Genomic DNA, 16,598 nt, shown 5'->3' with positions numbered 1-16,598 from the left:
ATCTGTAGGAACGTATTCTAAATTTTGATGAAAATTCGATATATATTCACAAATTTCAGCCCTGCCGTTTATTCCTCCCTTTCCATCGTCAAAACTACTCTTACGATAACATCGCCAGGCAGCGTAGCCTGTAATCGACTTTTCCTCTAAATGCGTTTCGCTTTTTTTTAAAAATTCAATTACGCCGCGTCACTCCGCGCGCGCGTACACATAAACGTGACTTCTGGATATATATCGAAAATTTTCACGCGTGATGCGGCAGCGTGAAGAGATTGACGTAAAAAAAAGAAGGAAAAAAAAGAAAAGGAAGAAAAAGAAGGTTGGGTCACGTGTCGCGGTAGTTAATTGCGGATGATCGCGGATAATCGCGGAGATATTCCGTAATCCCCCGGCCAAACAACTTTCGCGGCGTCGACCACGTCGATATAGCGAGACAGTCCGGAAGCCTTAATCAGACGGTCGATCTGCCGACGTGTTCTCTGCAGACCGGGAATGGCAAGCGCGGGAATGGCACGTGTTTGCAGAGGATTTTACCTACAGGCAATTAGACGGAGTTATAATTAACCCGGGCAGAGAGCGGTGATTATGGCATACGGACACCTACTGTGCGCGCGTGCGGGCGAGGAGTCGACCAAACGTACGTGGTACGGATCACGTCGTCGTATACCCACGGATGTTTACCGGACGTTCGTTGGACATTCGCGGAGGATTTGTTTGTATTACGGATTACAGCGGTACGCAAGCCCCCGACTGGCGGACGTTTCTCAGTACACTGACAGTTGACACTGCGTCCTCTTACAGAGACTTAATCTCTCGCAGCGCGGCGACAAATTGGCGCTGATTGGCGTTGGATAATCCCGTGATTACCGTCTCCTTCCTCGATGAAATTCCTGACGAACGCTGGAGCGATGATCGAATGTATCGCGTACAAATCATTCGTTCACGCGAATCACGCGACGTCGAGTCTACTTTTTCATACATCTCGCGTCTTTTAAGAAAAAATTATTGTACCAATGAGGTATTTTGATTTAATAAATCTAGTAACTTGTAAAAGAGATGCGTAGAACGGAGCAGTAGAACGTGTAATCAGCTTTCCACCCGTCGAAGCTGCATCTCGTATATCTCTGATTAAAGAAGCTTTCACCAGAAAAAGAAGCTCGTCCAACATCGATTTCCGTCTACTACCCTTACGACTTTTCTATCGACGACAACATTTTGTATATTCCGTTTCTATTCAATAATCTTATCTTGCCTCGACTATGCACGTTGATTGTGAATTGACTTCTTATCAGTACCGGCGGGATTTAAAAAAAAAGGTTACCCTTATTTTTTGTGCTCGAAACGATACTGATATCAGAAAGCGTTCGGCTACGCTAGAGATGAGGCAATAATTTGTTTCCAGCGAAAATTATCGATATTGCCTGAGATAGTTATCTATATAGATACGAAGTCTATAGCCTCCTCTTATATTACTCCCTTATATACCTAAAGACTATTATCCGTATTCATGCGTAGAAGATAAAGAGGAGGGAAATCCGTTACACTTTATCGATACTTTGCCGATCCTTCCTTTCTAGTTTGATAAAAGACCTGATTACGCTACACTTCGTGAAGTTACGACGCGCCATTTTTCCATTTGTCCATACGAAGGGATAAGAAGTTCAATGAAGGCAGTTGTGATATCAATGTGACATCTTAATATTTCACAATGACATAGTAGACACCATTTTTTAATTATACAAAAATAGAGATAATTTTAATTACTTTAATATTATAATTAATTTCCAAAAAAATCTCATCTTTTATAAACATAATACAGAGGAAAAATTAATAGAGCTATCATTAGTCTTAATCATGCATTCATTACAGACCGAAAGACGCTTCCCGTTCGCGAATTTGATTTCGCGATTCGACCAGGTTCTCCTTGAAACACAGGCGAATAGTGCAAAAGTGCATGCCTGTACGAGAGAGGGAGGAGAGAAAACGCGTGTGCTCTTTTCGGACGAGAGACCAGCAGCCCTCCCACCTCTGTATAACTGACGTTTCATGAATTGGAAATGTAATTTTACCACCCAGCCGTGGCTCGCGGCGTCGTAACTGTTTGCATGATACCCAGGGCGCGAAGTAAACGAGCGCATAATTTCAGCCGCGAACACGTCCGCGGGGCCCGGCAACCCGGGAGGTGCCAAAGAGTATATTTCGCTGTGTGCCAGGTGACAGCACGCGTAATCGCGATCACCGTGCTTTCTATCTCGACGCGCGTTTTCCCCGCGCGGAAAGATTGCTCTCCACGTTCCTCTCGTGTTCTCCCTCTATAATTATATTAATCCCTTTATAAGAAGCCACGGTGTCGCGAGAAAGACGAGTGAAGACAATCGTAAGACAGTAAAAATCAAAAATAAATATTTTCATATCGTGAACAAATAGATAACAAATGGTAATTTTTTTTATCTAAATTATTAAACGGGACCTGGAGTTTCTTGCGAAATTCGTTATTTAGAAATAATTTTTGATAATTTATATATACGACAGAGAAACAGAATTCACTTTTTTCATCTGTGATTAGAGCTCATCGCTTATGCGACTGCTTAAAAGTTGAGAATTGCGCTCGCAATTATGAGAGTATCATTTGCAAATTAAGGCGACGATCGCTTATTCGCGCGCACGCCCAACGAGACAACGACGAAGAGATGAAGAACGGGAGAGATGAAGATCTCCCTCGGGCAAAGTATACCCGCGCGCGGTGATGCTCCCGGGCCAATAAGAGTCGTGTCTTAATTCTTTTCGCGCCTCTTTCTTGCGCCGGTATTATCATAGCCGACGGGAGGGATAATCTTTTATTTGACCCCCGTCGGAGAGCCGGTCTCATCGGCTATCCTCCTCCGATTCGTGGCGCACGGTATGCGGCCGCTCGTTCTCCAGACCAATTCCGCTTCCGCGTTGCTTTTCCCAACCGTTCCATTCCGCAGGCTTTCACCTTCTCATGCCACTTAAATAAATCATATAAATACGACCGGGCGCGTTCGCCATCTTTCGCGAACGAGCGACCCAACGGGAGCGACGGAGGGGTACGGAACGCACCAGGCACACCGGCGGGGGTGGGGGTTTATGCATTCGTCGTTTTAATCTAATCTGCGGGCGCATGTAAGAATATATTAAAGAAAAACTTCGTGCTCAAGACGTACTTGCGAAAATTATACCGTCTCGAGAAGCGGCGCGTTCCTGTCAGGGACGCATTCAAAGAAGGGGGAGGAGGGAAATATCGAGGAGAAAGAGAGAAAGAAGTCGTGGAAGAAAGAAGACTCGATGAAGGGGAGAAGTGCGGAAGCTCCCACAGGCCGCTTCTCCACGCCTATCTCGCACGTTCGGTTCTGTGCAAACTCCTACCGGCAACAACTATCTAGACCCATACATTTATTTACATGTAATTACGTTACACCCTCGTCTCGCCTCGAGTTCTTCCCGAGATCTAATAAACATGTAAGATGGTACCAACTCCCAGGGAGAACGCCCGACGCAGTTGCCGTAATTTATTTATGACAACGCGCAGCTTCTCTCGGCAATGTCCAAGATATATAAAGATATATCTTTAAATAATCGTATCTGAGAGCACGCGCTTCGGCTCGAACGAGGTTTGTTACATAGCACGTCTTCTTTGCCATACGTAAATGTGGCAAACCCGACGCGATTCTTCAACTGTGGATATTTTGCCTCGAGACTATGGGATCGTACTGTGTACTATGTACTCACAATCCCTCTCGCGAGTTATTACACGCGCGACGAGGGATTACACTTCCGCCTAATTTGAGATGCACCTGTTACTCAAGTCTGCGCACGGCTTAAGCGGAATTGGAAAACCAGATGCGCGCCGGATAGATCGATGGAGGAGGAAGAAGAAAGATATAATCCGAAAAGGAAAAGGAGGAAATAGTCGCGTAACTCGTCGGACTTCCGTACGGACGCATACGGTGAAGTGAGGCGAGGCGTATTGACATACGCTCGCGTAAGAGGGTTGACTCCGCGACGCGTAAGAGTAAGAGAGAGAGAGAGAGGGGGTGGGGAGGGGGAAAGAGAGAGAAGGCGCCATAAGACGCTTCCACTAGACGAAGTCGCCGTTCACGGAGTCAGGCTTACTGCGGAGGGATGGGAATCGTCCGTGAGAGAGCGGCGTTACGTGCCGCGAGAGGGTGAGGGGATGCTAGTGGCTGGATGATGGGGGTTGGAAACCGGCTGCTGCCTTATCTCCGCGCACCGAGATTGACTTCCTTTCTATCCATTCAACCGCTCAAATGAGTTCCTTTGATAACTGTTGTGTGATCGAGTGCACTGAATACTGAAGGGTCCGTAGCCCAGCGGCGAATATTTCGCTGTCTGACGGCGACGCCGTCGCGGAAAGAAAATTTCAGCCCGGACTGTGGTTCGCCATGCGCCCGTACTCTTTAAAATTTTCATTACTTCAAAAATAGTATTATATAAAATATGATTAATTATTACGTTTATATGAATTCGTGAATTTGACGTCGGTCATTAGTAAACTGCGTTTGTTTTTAATGATTTTACTGAAACTCTTTTGGATACGTTTTTTAATAGAAAAATATTAACTTTTTTACAAATCAATCCAATTGACAATTTCGCATACAAGCAACCAAATAATTTTGAACACGCGTGTATATTTATAAATCCTATAGGAGTGAACGTGGGATTAGATTTTTCTGCCGTACCCAAATACATCGCGATGTCTTCGTACGGAAGATTGCACCCTTTCCAGTCCTTAGAAGCTCTTAATTAATGGCACCAGCACGCCGACGCGGAACCCTCCAACGCGCAGGGAGGGTAAGGAGAGTTTATGCTGTAGACCTGTAATCTCATGATGCCGTAAGTTATTCTAAATGCACTAGTGGGACCTACGAGATATCCTCTCGGTGTTCTCTGGGAGGTAAGTTTCGACCTTCTCCTCGCTGTTTCACGCGCCACTATGCCACCCCTTTGGTGGTCGGTAGTTAAGCACACCTGACATTCCCGTAGTACAAACAGATAATATCGGGTAGAAAGCGTTGCAAAATTCACTTAGAAGAGAAAGATGACAAAAAGTAGGATAGCTTGTAAGCAAATAATAGTGCATATCCAAAAACTTTTTAAATTCAGAACATATTTTTCAAAATATCACAGCATATTACGTAAACCATAACAATCCAAATAACGAAGCCAGAAAAGAAATAAAAAAATGTGATTGTACCTAAATAATATTCGATTTATAATATCGCTGGTATTTTATACAAATATATATATATATATTTATATATATATATATATATATATATATATATTTGTTACCGGATATTAATATTATTAGTTACAAAGATATTAGTATTATTGTTGCAAGGACACGACATCGCAAAAGTTTTAGATTACTCGCGGCCTAAGGATAGTAACCAACGTAAGTAATGAAGGAAGGTCGAGGGTTGATAATTGTCGGGATACTCCGGATTTGTCCGTGGCCCCACGAGAGGCCGTAGATTACAAATTCAGCCTCTTCTGTCTCGTCCTCTCTGCGAGTCTCCTTCCGCTCTCGCTGACGGTACCTAAAATACCGCGAATACCGATCACCCTTCTTCTCTGCAGTCGCTTCTTCCGCCGTCGCTTGATTTATCACACGGCAACGACATTATTAACCTTGCGGCACCTAGATAAGGCATTAACAGACACTTGTCTGGTCTCGCTTCGAATATTAGCAATCGCTCTTTCGAGAGCCTAGGGAGTCTAAGAAACGTCAAGAATAATTAATGCGTCGCTGTATAGATCACGCGAGCGATGTAATATATGTAAATTTCCATGTAACGTAAGCCAGAGCTAAGCGCAAGAATGCTCTTTTTTGAGCGATAATTTTCGCCACACGACATTCTCGTTGAATTCATTATTATTATAACAACTTCTTGCAGAGAAAAACTGAAAGGAACGATAAGAAGAATTAATAGCGCGAAATAATTTTGATAATAAATATATGATGTATCTTGTTCATGTAAGCTAATTGAAAAACGTAAAATCTTTTTTTCAGACAAACGTGCAAGTCAGACATACACTAGATAGCATAATTGTAGTAATAAATTATTATAATTGAAATTATAAGTACTAATTTTAGATTAGCGAAATATAATTGCGCAATAATTTATATATAATTCTATTTTTACACGATAGAAATAATATTTTACATAATAGTTCAGATAAATACGAGATGAATACAAGAGTTAAGTAAAATACAAAAATCGTATTCTACGTTCTTTAATAAAATATACATAAGAAATATATACAACTAAAAAGAAGAGCTTTGCCTTCATATGCGCTCAATACGACTTTTTCTCCATCAATCAGACAGAACTCCATAATTTGCAGATATTACGCTTTATTTATTTCTAACATCGTATTCCCTTGCCTTTGAGGATTCCAATCCTTCTTTCGCGTCTACACAACACGTGTAGATTGAAGGTAAAAAATCTTACCGGGGCTCGTCTCTCGTTCCAACGCGTCCCTGCATCTTCTTGCATCTCACGCAAGCACGCCGAGAGCTTTCTCGAAGTGCCTGAAACACTCCCCAGACCCGATAATATCCCGCGTACGAATCGCGAACGACTTTGCTGTCGTATGCTGGAAATGCGAGAATGCGAGAAGCTTCGCAAGAATAAAAAGCAAGGGGAGAAAGAAAGAAAGAAAATCCTTCATCCTTCGGCGGCGAGCCGGCGCGGCGTGGCGGATCGAACGTCGGTCTGTTGCATTGCTCCTCCGCACGCAACGCGATATGCGTGCGCGCTCACGCGTCGGAAGGACGCGATACGGAAGGAAGCGGGCGCGATCGGTCGGGCCGGGGCCGGGGGGGAGACAGCATCAGAAATTCCGAGAGGCGTATTTACACTTCAATAAACGTTATTACTGGATGTCGCGCCGCGAAGCACGACGTGCTCCGTAGTTTCTCTCTTTCTTTTTCTCTGTGTGAATTTGATATACATTCGTCTTATGCATAACGAGAGAGAGAGAGAGAGAGAGAGAGAGAGAGAGAGAGAGAGAGAGCGCCGATATACAGAGGCCGACGCGAGTTAGATATCTTTGCTTCTCATTCTCATTCTCTTTCATTCTTCCTCTCTCTCTCTCTCTCTTTTCTCTCTTTTTTTTCTCTTTCTCTTCTCTCTCTCTCTTTCACTCAGGTATCAAGAGTGACGGATATCGTCATTGATGGGTTCCCTCCGTTTGCTTCATTGAATACAAAATACATTACCCACCGCGCTGACAGCGAACGACGAAGAAATTCAACGACGTCGAAGAGCCGTGCGAATTCCCGACGGTCGGCCACGTGCCACGGCCACCTCGCCGGATATTCTAAATCGTTGCGGAGACGCCGGGGACGGCTCTCTCGCCAGGCCGTCGAAAGTTATTTCTGCGGCTCGAATGTCGGATGTTAACGCGTACTGCCGCGACCAGACCGCGGAAATCAAACCTGTCGATCAAAGAAACCTTGCCTGGGAATCGACGACGAATATCTTTTTTCTGATTGACTGTGTGCTTTCTTGATGATTTTTATGTCTAGCTTTCCGCGCAAAAATAGTAAGATTTATAATAAAAAGAATGGCAACGTTAATGCCGAGTATAAAAATTCATACTTCACACAGATGTATAATATATCTGAAGTTAACTTAATTATCTATCAATTTGCATAATAAAAGCTTTACGATTTACATTCATAAATTTATTTTTCTTAATAAAAGAAATTCTAAAAAGAACAAGTTTTCGATAGTTTTGGTTCAACCATTTATCTAGATCAGCCTGGTCTCAAATCTGTAAATCTTAGGATAAATCTCACACAGAGGATGCGGCAAAGCCACTGTGTATTAAACAATCGACAGTAATCCGGGGGCGATCGAGGGGCAAGATGAGATCTAAAGCAAATCTTGTTGAATTAGCAATCGTTATGAATGCCCGAACGACCGGAGCGAGAGAAGCCAGCGAGACGCGGCCTCTCCGTGGGCCATATCATCAAGGATGCTCATCCTCCTCCGCTTTGCACTTTGTCGTCCGTCTTTCCTGCGGCCACCTGCGGGTGGTAACGGACGAGTGGAACCGGATGATATAGCGCGTGAAATTTGTCGCCATTGTGCAGCGACAGAACTACGCGGGGGTAATACGGCGGTGCCGTTAACTAGCCTTTGTTATAACGCCATTCGTTCGTCGTTGTTCGTTCCCGCCGCGCCCCCTTCACGTCGACCCTCCAATGCCAAACCCCAACCACCGCTGGCGTTTCATTTTGACGGACCGACCAGCCAGTTTCGCCCTGCCGACTCGTCGAAACTATAACAGCTCTAAATGTCCCACGCTCCATGGATTTCGCCGAAATCCGGTAATTACCTCTATTCTGAACGAGGAAAGCGAAAGGAAAAAGAGGGAGGGAGAGAGAGAGAGAGAGCGAGAGAGAGAAAGGGAAAAAGGGAGAACTCCGGACAAGTGAATTACTCGAGATCGACGGCGATTTCGCGTCGCTCCGTCGTCGCCAAATCCAACGAGCTACTTTTTCTTACATCCATACGTATCTCAGGCGGGATCTTTGCTCGTAAACTATCATCTTGTAAACAATTCGAGTGTAAAATACGCTGTAAAACTCCTCGAGTGAAGGCTCATTTCTGCAAGTACTGTTTAAGTTACATTATAAGTCTTACCGCAAGCGCCGGCTTTAGACTTTCTCTTGAGTAGAAAGACTTGTAAAAGTTCGAGAGAATCCGGGTGGGCTAAAGTGCAGCGGCTGATTTCGCATCGATAAATACATGCCCGATTTGCCCGTAAAACTGCATAAAACATTTGGCGCGTACGCACGGTCGTTGCACGGTGCACGATATAAGGGGGGACCTCGAGAATGTGGGGTGAGGGGTGCGGAGACGGTGGGTATTAAATTTCATTTTAAATGGCTGAGACCTGTCAGTCCCTGTGTTTCCGCAGATGTTGCCGAGGAGTGCTTTCTATATTCGATATTTCGCACAGTCCCCACACTTGGCACTATATATTTCGGCGTCACGGCGTGGAAATGGTGATCTTAAAAAATCGCCGCGTAAAAGCCAGTGGTTGGAAAATAATATCTTGATCTATAAAAAGAGTCAACGACAGGAAATAATTGCAACGAGAGAATGGTTCGAGAATAAAACTAACGTGATAAATTGTGCCAATTATAGTAAAAAGGAAGAAAATTTTTTTGTTGAATCTTGCTGCGTAATAATGGGAATAATATTACATGTAATGTATAAATAAGCAAGAAATATAATATTTCCAGGTAAATTTCTCTCTCTCTCTCTCTCTCTCTCTCTCTCTCTCTCTCTCTCTCTCTCTCTCTCTCTCTCTTCTTTTAGATTTAATAAAATAAATTTACATTACTTGCATTTCATTGACCTTTGCCAGAGAGAGGAGCGTTCGAAAATAACATGTTTTCTTTTGAGCAATAAAGATTTATCGTCCGTTCTTCTTTTCAACGCAGAAGGAATTCGAAGGAACAAGAGGTTTTCAAGGAGAAACTCTACCTGCGTGTCCTTTGTAAAACTTTAACTCACTTGAGACAAAGTCTTTGAATGAATCAAAAGCAGGTGCTTCGGGAGAAAACCGAATAACGCCGTCCTTAGTGGCAACCGCAGAGCCGACAAGAAACTTGTCAAAGAAAAGAAAGAGATTCAAGTAGACGCCATTAACGATTCATGATTACCATCTGCATTCTACCGACTGGCTGTAAAACCAAACGCACGGAGCAAAATGAATTTATCGCGAAGCTATCCTATCCTCTCGCAAATTTCGTAACGCGGACGTTTTGTATAAGCCGCATGCGACACTCTATTTCACGGCGGCATCCCGAAAAAGTGCGATTTAATGCACTGGATATTGGAGAAAGCGCGTCCAATAAGATGTCGGCGAAAGAAGAACAACGGACACGGATCCGAAGAGGAAGAGCAGCAGCTTCCAGAGCGGAGCGGCACAGTGACAGAACAATTTGTGCGCATAAATCACCGAGTCGTTTCTTCATATCGTTTAATATGAATCGTCCTGTTTCGCTCGTAAGGTACGGTGCGTCGAGAACAACGGTTGTACCGAGATTGATTGCGGACTATGATTCTGTTACGAAGCGGAGTAACGCGGGTCGAAAAGGGAAAAAAAAATAGAAGATTTCAGGCCAAATTTTCCCGTGATTTCCAACATTCGTGCAAAAATTATCGATTCATCGGGCGTACATTTATGCACGCGCGAGTTGCCCAGGTCTCCCGTATATAACGATAACAATTGCTTTCTGTTCTTGGAAAATTTTTAATAGAACGAAAGCGTTTACCGCGACGTCATGACGCGCACATCCAATATTTTCCATGCCGCGAAACGATACACGTTGCTTTTTTTCGCGGATAAAAGCAACGAGAGGCGAGATAGAGAGAGAGAGAGAGAGAGAGAGAAAGAGAGAAAGAGAGAGAAAGAGAGAGTCAACGATGCTGAATTCGGCTCACGTACGCATTTATCCTTTTTGCGGAATGAGTGATAATTCGACGAAATCGAATTACCGAGCCGGTTCGGCGTGAAAAGCGTCCAAGTTAGCCGTGGTGGACGGTAACACGGGGGTGGTGCGCTGCGCAGCGCGTTTTCAAAATTTAATTATGACGTGCTGCACGTGCGCGAAGATCCGCGCTCCGTGCCGCACCATATACAGGGTGTGCCAAAGTTGTAGAAAACGAATTGGACGAATATCTCAAAACAAAACATTTTTGAGAAAAATCTTTCAGACAAAAGTTATAGGGTATCAAAAGATCTATTTAATAGGCGTATCAGTTTTGACCTTGGGTGGCGTCCTCAAGGTCAGGTCAAATTTACGTTGATTTTCTTAAAGAGAAACCTCCATTTTTTATTGCATATTCTCATAGCTTACCTTGAGAGCTTTTCAAAATACTATAATGAAGTTAGTTTTCATTAAGTATTTTTCGAGTTATAAGATTTGAAATTTACAATACCACCTACATTTCCCCGTGCTTAGCATTTGTAGCGCGCCAAGAAAACTTTGTCTTTATGAGAGTATCTTAAAAACAATACACATGCACACATGTACGTAAGGACACAAAGTACAAAAGACGTAAGACGTCTGGCAACCTCTGTGTCATCCACATTAGGTACTGATGTCGGTATTGTTGTGAGTAAACTTACAAACAAGCCTTATAACATGAAAAATAATGAAAGAAAATAATTTCATTATAGACTTTCGAAAAACTCTCGAGGTAAGCTACAAAAATATAATACAAATGATACAAAAAATGAAAGTTATCATTTAAAAAAATTAACATAATATTGACCTGATCCTGATGAGCCATCCAAAGTTAAAACTAATATGCCCATAAAATCTTTTGAAACTCTACAACGCTTGTCTAAAACATTTTTCTCAAAAATGCTTTATTTTCGAGATATTCGATCGTCTCAATTTTGGCACACCCTATATATATTAGGAGTTAAAAGCTAATAAAATTAGGAGTTAAAAGCGAATAAAATTAGGAGCTGAGAATTGTTTTGTACTTTATAAAAAAAAATTAAAAGGAAAGATTAAAGCGTTAAATAACAATCTCATTCAATGTTAGAATCTGTGTTTGTCAAACAGAAAACCTATCTCCAAATCCCATCTCTCATTTCTAACTATTGACAACTGGAGAATCATCTTTTTTATTCTTTCATTGTGATTAATAGCATCAATTACAAGGACATAGGTTCAATTTCGAATAAAAAGTAATAAATTAATTGATATTGATATTACGGATATTAACACAATTATATTAAAGAACTTAAAATCGAAATACCAAAGATGCATGTGCGCGGATGAGCTGATGGTGCGGTTGCGGTGCAGTTGCGGTGCGGTTACGGTGCAGTTGCGGTGCGGTTGTGGTGCAGATGCGGTTGCGGTTACGATACGGTTGCGGTTGTCTTTGCGATTGCAGTAGCATATCTGCGTACCTACGTGCGTCCGTGCATGCGTGTTTGATATCTTATAAATTCAAAGTGCTTTTATTTGGCACGAACACCATATATCACGTTGTTATAGACAAAATTCACATACAGTCCACAATAATAGAATTCAATTTTTTATAAAAGATTCATCGTAAATGTATAATTAATAGGATATATGTTTTATATATATATATATATGCATATACATATCACAAATATAATTTATTGCGCAGCATAATTAACATTACAATAACATATCACAGAGAGCGTCCGTACAACTTGAACTCAAGGTAAGAACTGAAGGCGGTGATAATTCTCAAGCTGACAACGCGCAATCAAAACCAAAATAAATCTATAACTTGCTAAAAATGGAAACAAATTCGTGAACATATTCGCTTAAGAAGTGTTCAAATCAGAAAATTTTTGAATGAACCATTTTATACCTTACGTTATATATTGTCTATTTTCTAATAACTATTAATATAACTATTAATATAACTAATATTGTCTATTTTCTTAAATTAAGTAATTATGTACAGTTATATAGATTAGCAGCTAATAGCAGTTAATAAAATTAGGAATTAAAAGTCAATGAAATTAGAAGCTGAGAATTGTTTTGTACTTTGTAAAAAAAGAATTATTAAAAGGAAAGATTGAAGTGTCAAATAACAATCTCAGTGATAAAAACTATGTCGAGCAGAAGACCCAAAATCTCCAATTTCACTGACTATTGACAAACGAAAAACTACTGGAGGATTTTCTTTTTCTTATTTTTTCATCGTAATCAGTGGCATCTATTACAAGGACATAGGGCTAATTTCGAATTAAAAATAGCAAATTAATTGATATTGATATTAATTGATATTGATATCAACATAATATTAAAGAACTTAAAATCGGAATATCAAAGGTGCGGATGCGGGTGCGGGTGAGAGTGTGATTGCAATGTGGTTGCGTTTGCAATTACGGTGCAGTTGCGGTGCGGATGCGGTTGCGGTTGCGTATGTACTGCGTGCGTGCGTGTACATTGAATCTCTTTCTCTATCTTCATGTATCTTTAATCTAAATATAAATCTTAATGTGTTAAAAGGGTGTAGGACAAAATTGAAAAATTAAATTTATGATTGGATATCTTACATTGTCATTACAAAGTACAAAAATTGTCCCTGTACATAGCATTTGCAGTACGCAAGGAAATAACTTTACGTTTTTTTTTATGGGAATAAAAACAACATACATGCACGCATGTACATAAGCACGCAAAGTAACAAAGAGATAAAACTGAACAACCCCTGTGTCGTACATGTTGGGTAACGTTGTCGGTACTTTAACCTTTAAGTTTTTCAACTCAAAAAGTATTTAAAGAAAGCTAATTTTATTATAGTGTTTTGAAAAGCTCTCGTGATAAGCTACGAGAAATATGTAATAAATGGAGGTTTCTATTTTAAAAAAATCGATATATCTTGACCTGATTTTGACGACGCCATCAAAAGTCAAAACTGACACGCCCATTAAATAAATCTTTTGAAACTCTATAACATTTGTCTAAAACATTTTTTTCAAAAATGTTTTGTTTTCCAGATATTCGACCGTTTCCACAATGTTAGCACACCCTGTATGATACATGCCAAAGAAGCACGTATTGAAATATAACTAGCTGCCAAAGGCAGATCTCGGTTCGATCCCCGGTTCTACCTCTCCGTTTTTCACAGCAAAAATTATTAAACGAAATTAATTAAATTGGAATCAAATCTTATGCAACTTTTTAAAATAAAAATAACATAATTCGAAACACACACACACACACACACACACACACACACACACACACACACATATTTCCCATTATATGTATTTTTATATTAAAACAGTAATAATAATACTATTTCTGTATACACTGTTGGAAAAAATGTGTTGAATTTAACATAAATCGCATGTCCCAAACGGTTCACTCAAAATTTTGTGTTAATTTAACATAATATGGATGTGTTAAATAGTAACACCGACACTGTGTTAATATTTCAACAAAAAAGAAATGTACTCTTGATCTTAATTTGAAGTTAATTGTGTGTTACAATTAACATAATTTTTAATAAATTGATAAAATAACATGTCGAGACATGTCAAAATTCAAGACTGTGCCAAAACCACACAAAGAATAATAACAAGTCATCCCTCCTGTTATAGAGTAAAACCAATTTTTTTTGTATAAATTTTAACATATTGAATAAATATGTACGAATTGTGTTATTTTAACACATTTCTTAAATCATTTTAATAATTTTACATTTTATATTTGTTAAGGTCAATTAACATAGTAGACATATGTTAAATTTACATATAAATACGTAGGTTATTTAACACAAAAATTTTAACAAGGACCGATTTTAACACAAATACAAAATGTTTTTTACTGTGTTACATTATTTTTGAGAAATTTAATTCAGCATTTTATATTCTTTTTACGAAATTGTTAAGATATTTACCATAGATAATCATTATTTTTAATTTGCTAAAAAATGCCCACACAGGTTTAAAAAATTTTTTCAACATTTCCATATTTAATTGTGCTAATTCTAAGCGGAATATGAGCAAATTTTATTCTAAAATTCTAGGAAGTTATAGCCAGGTTAACGCTAGAAAACATAATCTCTCGGAAATTCATCTACCATACAGACTTTCTGTCTGTAAGAGATACAATTCTTAATCTGATAAACAAAACACCAATATATTTTAATGAAATCTTTTAGAATTTTTATGTCACAAAAAGTGATATATGTTTAAGTGAATTTTGTAATTTTGTATATTGCAACACAAAGAAAATTCCAATAAATAATTCGCTTTAATCTTATATTTTCCATTAAGATGTTTCGTATTTATTGTTTCGTTAGATTCAATCATGCTAATTTTATTGTCTTTTGAAAAATAAAAAGATTTAAAATCTTTTTTAAATAATTTTGGGTATCTATCAAAGGCAGAAGATGTATCGCGTAAATTCACACCTTTTTCTTTTCGGAAACATGATAACATAAAAAGGCTCACATATTCACTTTATGGGATTGACCGATTCGAGTGAACGTCGTAAGAAACATATATCTTTTCGAAAGATGCATAAAACGTATGCGTTGGTCAGGATGCTTTTCTGAACAGTGAGCTAAAGATGTATATCCAGCGAATCGCCGGTTACGACCCTCGAGAATTTATACGTCGACTTTCGTGTTCGATACCGAAAGAAAGACAGAGACCCGGGTCGTCGGTTTGATCCCCCTAACTGCGTCCTCGAGCTCGATTTATTACAAAACCCGGACCATTTCCAGAGACGACGCGTTATCGATAAGGCGAGAGAGCGGCTTAGAAGATCCCCAAAAGCGTGCGTATAATTCCGCAGGCTGTACCGCTCGATCGTTCTATTCTTCCGTTTCTTTCTCTGCCTGCATCATGGCAGCTTCAATTTTAGTAGAAAAAAACCATGTCGGTTGGATTTATCAATAGAAATGGAGAATCACACATATACTTGTATCGTCTTGTTGATAAATTTCTCGATGAATTATGTAATATTTTGATAATAAAACTTACTCACACAAACATAAATAAGATGAATGATTTGTTAAATGAGTTTAACAATCACAAGGTTATTGTAAAAGAAACTTTAGTAACAATCAAGAAACTACGGAAATCTTTCTGCTCATCAATTTCCGTATCAAATTATCCAAATTATCAATCGTATCCGGTATTATTTAACTGGTATTTAATGAGATACTAAAATCGACGATAAAAGGATCGTTATGATAATACGCAGAGATAAATAAAGATGGAACAGTATATCTGCTGCTTCAATTAAACTCTGACCGAGCCCAGTCGCGGAGTCTATTCGTAGGATTCGTAAGATTATTTGAACAGCTGAGGTCGAAGAGAGAGAGAGAGAGAGAGAGAGAGAGAGATAATATAAACGGCGAATATAAACATCAGACTTCGCGATCTCGCGGATGAGTAGGAGGGATTTGATTCCCCGGAAACGGCGAGAGAGACGAATTAATCGGCCGTGGAAATGCAAGAGGAAAGGAGAGAGGAGGAGATCCCGCGATGCCGCGGTGGCCGATAAATTTGCCGGAAGTTTAATTTCATTTTATAGGCGCGATACTTTAGCGAAAGCACCTGCACTTTACACTAACGGCGCCGCGCTGTCGTGAGAGCCGCGAGGGCGGGAGGAGGATCGCCCTCGTCCTCCACACCCGTCGAGGTCTAGGAATTATACATTATACCGCTCTAAATCATGGCTCGAGCGCGCAACCTCATGTAATTATATCGTCGTTTTTAGAGCCCACCCCCCCTAATACGCCGTTATGCGGCCCGTGAGTCTTGCTAATGTTTCGCGCCCTCCCTCTTTTCTTGCCGTCACACACGCCAGCGCGAAATGACCCCTTAGAAATAATATTCACACAAATAAAAAACAAACTTAGATTCCATAAATTTGTAAACTAAATAAAAGTGATGGGTCGACACGCTCCTACGTCATTTTCAAATATTTTCATTGATTTCAGCGATTATTTGTATAATTATTATAATTAAAAACTTCTCTCGTCAAAAATCTGCGGCACGGACATTGTTGA

Source organism: Pogonomyrmex barbatus, unplaced genomic scaffold (assembly GCF_055798465.1).
Source record: "Pogonomyrmex barbatus isolate J1 unplaced genomic scaffold, ASM5579846v1 scaffold10, whole genome shotgun sequence".
NCBI classification, from domain to species: Eukaryota; Metazoa; Arthropoda; class Insecta; order Hymenoptera; family Formicidae; genus Pogonomyrmex; species Pogonomyrmex barbatus.
The sequence above is the reverse complement of the archived record's forward strand: the minus strand, read 5'-3'. Positions refer to the sequence as shown.